The sequence below is a fragment of the Lolium rigidum genome, chromosome 2 (assembly GCF_022539505.1).
Source record: "Lolium rigidum isolate FL_2022 chromosome 2, APGP_CSIRO_Lrig_0.1, whole genome shotgun sequence".
Lineage (NCBI taxonomy): Eukaryota > Viridiplantae > Streptophyta > Magnoliopsida > Poales > Poaceae > Lolium > Lolium rigidum.
In genome coordinates this window covers 293,124,388-293,128,543 of record NC_061509.1, presented here as the reverse complement: position 1 = coordinate 293,128,543, position 4,156 = coordinate 293,124,388, and positions in this window count along the sequence as shown.

Sequence of the window (4,156 nt, the reverse complement as noted above, 5' to 3'; positions counted from 1 at the left end):
CCAAACTCGAAACAACTCATTAGAGGGTTAGTGCATAATAAAAATTCACATGTTCAGAGGTGACACAATCATTCTTAACACTTCTGGACATTGCATAAAGCTACTGGACATTAGTGGATCAAAGAAATTCATCCAACATAGCAAAAGAGGCAATGCGAAATAAAAGACAGAATCTGTCAAAACAGAACAGTCCGTAAAGATGGATTTTATTAGGCCACCAGACTTGCTCAAACGAAAATGCTCAAATTGAATGAAAGTTGCGTACATATCTGAGGATCACTCACGTAAATTGGCATAATTTTCTGAGTTACCTACAGAGAATTAGACCCAGATTCGTGACAAGCAAAGAAATCTGTTTCTGCGCAGTAATCCAAATCTAGTACTTACTTTTCTATCAAAGACTTTACTTGGCACAACAAAACATAAAACTAAGATAAGGAGAGGTTGCTACAGTAGTAAACAACTTCCAAGACACAAATATAAAACAAAGTACTGTAGGTAAAAACATGGGTTGTCTCCCATAAGCGCTTTTTTAACGCCTTTCAGCCTAGGCGCATAAAGTGTAACTCAAGTAACATCGAGAGATGAAGCATCAACATCATAATTTGTTCTAATAATAGAATCATAAGGTACCTTCATTCTCTTTCTAGGGAAGTGTTCCATACCTTTCTTGAGAGGAAATTGATATTTAATATTACCTTCCTTCATATCAATAGTAGCACCAACGGTTCGAAGAAAAGGTCTTCCCAATATAATGGGGCAAGATGCATTGCATTCAATATCCAAGACAACAAAATCAACGGGGACAAGGTTATTGTTAACCATAATATGAACATTATCAACTTTCCCCAAAGGTTTCTTTTTAGCATTATCAACGAGATTAACATCCAAATAACAATTCTTCAATGGTGGCAAGTCAAGCATATCATAGACTTTTTTAGGCATAACAGAAATACTTGCACCAAGATCACATAAAGCATTACAATCAAAATCTTTGATTCTCATTTTAATGATGGGCTCCCAACCATCCTCTAGCTTTCTAGGAATAGAAGTTTCAAGTTTTAGTTTCTCTTCTCTAGCTTTTATGAGAGCATTTGTAATATGTTTTGTGAAAGCCAAATTTATAGCACTAGCATTGGGACTTTTAGCAAGTTTTTGTAAGAACTTTATAACTTCAGAGATATGGCAATCATCAAAATCTAAATCATTACAATCTAAAGCAATGGGATTATCATCCCCAAGGTTGGAAAAATTTCAGCAGTTTTATCACAAGCAGCTTCAGCAGCTTTAGCAGCTTCGTAATTTTGCGCGCTTTGTACTAGGAGTAGAAGCATTGCCAACACCAATTATTTTATCATGGATAGTAGGAGGTGCAGCAACATATGAATCATTAGCATTGCTAGTGGTGGTAATAGTCCAAACTTTAGCTACATTTTCCTTTTTAGCTAGTTTTTCATTTTCTTCTCTATCCCACCTAGCACGCAGCTTCAGCCATTAATCTCATATTCTCATTAATTCTAACTTGGATGGCATTTGCTGTAGTAACAATTTTATCATCTAAATCCCTAGGTTTAGCAGCCATTTTATTAATTAAAGAAGATTGTGATGCAGACATGTATGAGATTCGGTTTTCAGATCGACAAGTTTAGTTTGTAACCCCGAGATCTCCCTATTCAGATTTTCAAGTTGATTCCCTATATTCTTCAACAAGGTAGATTGCTCATTCATTGTTTTAGTAAACAATTTATTTTGCTCATATTGTGATTGCATGAAGCCCTTAACGGATCTTTCAATTTCCAACATCTTCTCTTCATTAGGTGAAACATATCTACCATGAGAATTACCATTAGCAGGATATGGCCTAGAATCATTATAATTGTTATTTTTAATGAAATTCACATCAACATATTGTTTTTGAGCAACCAATGACGCTAATGGAACATTATTATAATTAACATTAGGCCTACCATTTGCAAGCATGGACATAATAGCATCAATCTTATCACTCAAGGAAGAGGTTTCTTCAACAGAATTTACCTTCTTACCTTGTGGAGCTCTTTCCGTGTGCCATTCAGAGTAATTAACCATCATATTATCAAGGAGCTTTGTTGCTTCACCAAGAGTGATGGACATAAAGGTACCTCCAAGCAGCTGAATCCAATAAATTCCGCGAAGAAAAATTTAGTCCCGCATAGAAGGTTTGGATGATCATCCAAGTAGTCAGTCCATGGGTTGGGCAATTTTTAACCAGAGATTTCATTCTTTCCCAAGCTTGAGCAACATGTTCAGTATCTAATTGTTTGAAATTCATTATGCTACTCCTCAAAGATATAATTTTAGCAGGGGGATAATATCTACCAATAAAAGCATCCTTGCATTTAGTCCATGAATCAATACTATTCTTAGGCGGAGATAGCAACCAATCTTTAGCTCTTCCTCTTAATGAGAAAGGGAACAATTTTAATTTTATAATGTCACCATCTACATCTTTATACTTTTGCATTTCACATAGTTCAACAAAATTATTGAGATGTGCAGACAGCATCATCGTAACTAACACTCGTAAAATTGCTCTCTCATGACAAGATTAAGTAAAGCAGGTTTAATTTCAAAGAATTCTGCTCGTAGTAGCAGGTGGAGCAATAGGTGTGCATAAGAAATCATTATTATTTGTGCTAGTGAAGTCACACAACTTAGTATTTTCAGGGTTGGCCATTTTAGCAATAGTAAATAAAGCAAACTAGATAAAGTAAATGCAAGTAAACTAATTTTTTTGTGTTTTCGATATAGCAAAAAAGATAGCAAATAAAGTAAAGCTAGCAACTAATTTTTTTGTGTTTTGATATAATGCAGCAAACAAAGTAGTAAATAAAATAGAGCAAGACAAAAACAAAGTAAAGAGATTGAGAAGTGGAGACTCCCTTGCAGCGTGTCTTGATCTCCCCGCAACGGCGCCGAAAAAGAGCTGGTGCGTAGTTGACGTGGGCGTTAGAAATCTTTGTGGTGTAGCTTTTCTTCAGTCACCGGCCACGGCGCCGTAAAAGAGCTTGATGGCGTGTATTTCACACGTTCGTTGGGCAACCCCAAGAGGAAGGTATGATGCGCACAAGCAAGCAAGTTTTCCTCGTAAAGAAACCAAGGTTTATCGAACCAGGAGGAGCCAAGAAGCACGTTGAAGGTTGATGGCGGCGGGATGTAGTGCGGCGCAACACCAGTGGATTCCGGCGCCAACGTGGAACCCGCACAACACAACCAAAGTACTTTGCCCCAACGAAATAGCTGAGGTTGTCAATCTCACCGGCTTGCTGTAACAAAGGATTAACCATATTGTGTGGAAGATGATTGTTTGCAGAGAAAATAGTAAAAACAAGTATTGCAGCAGATTTGTATTTCAAGTATTAAAGAATGGACCGGGGTCCACAGTTCACTAGAGGTGTCTCTCCCATAAGATAAAAGCATGTTGGGTGAACAAATTACAGTCGGGCAATTGACAAATAGAGAGGGCATAACAATGCACATACATGACATGATAAGTATAGTGAGATTTAATTGGGCATTACGACAAAGTACATAGACCGCCATCCAACCGCATCTATGCCTAAAAAGTCCACCTTCAGTGTTATCATCCGAACCCCTCCAGCATTAAGTTGCAAAGCAACGGACAATTGCATTAAGTATGGTGCGTAATGTAATCAATAACTACATCCTCGAACATAGCATCAATGTTTTATCCCTAGTGGCAACAAGCACAACACAACCTTAGAACTTTCCGTCACCGTCCCGTGTGTCAATGGAGGCATGAACCCACTATCGAGCATAAGTACTCCCTCTTGGAGTTAAAAGTAAAAACTTGGCCGTAGCCTCTACTAGAAACGGAGAGCATGCAAGATCATAAACAACACATGTATAATAACTTGATAATTAACATGACATAGTATTCTCTATCCATCGGATCCCGACAAACACAACATATAGAATTACAGTATAGATGATCTTGATCATGTTAGGCAGCTCACAAGATCCAACAATGAAGCACAATGAGGAGAAGACAACCATCTAGCTACTCGCTATGGACCCATAGTCCAGGGGTAGACTACTCACACATCACACCGGAGGCGACCATGGCGGCGTAGAGTCCTCCGGGAGATGATTCCCT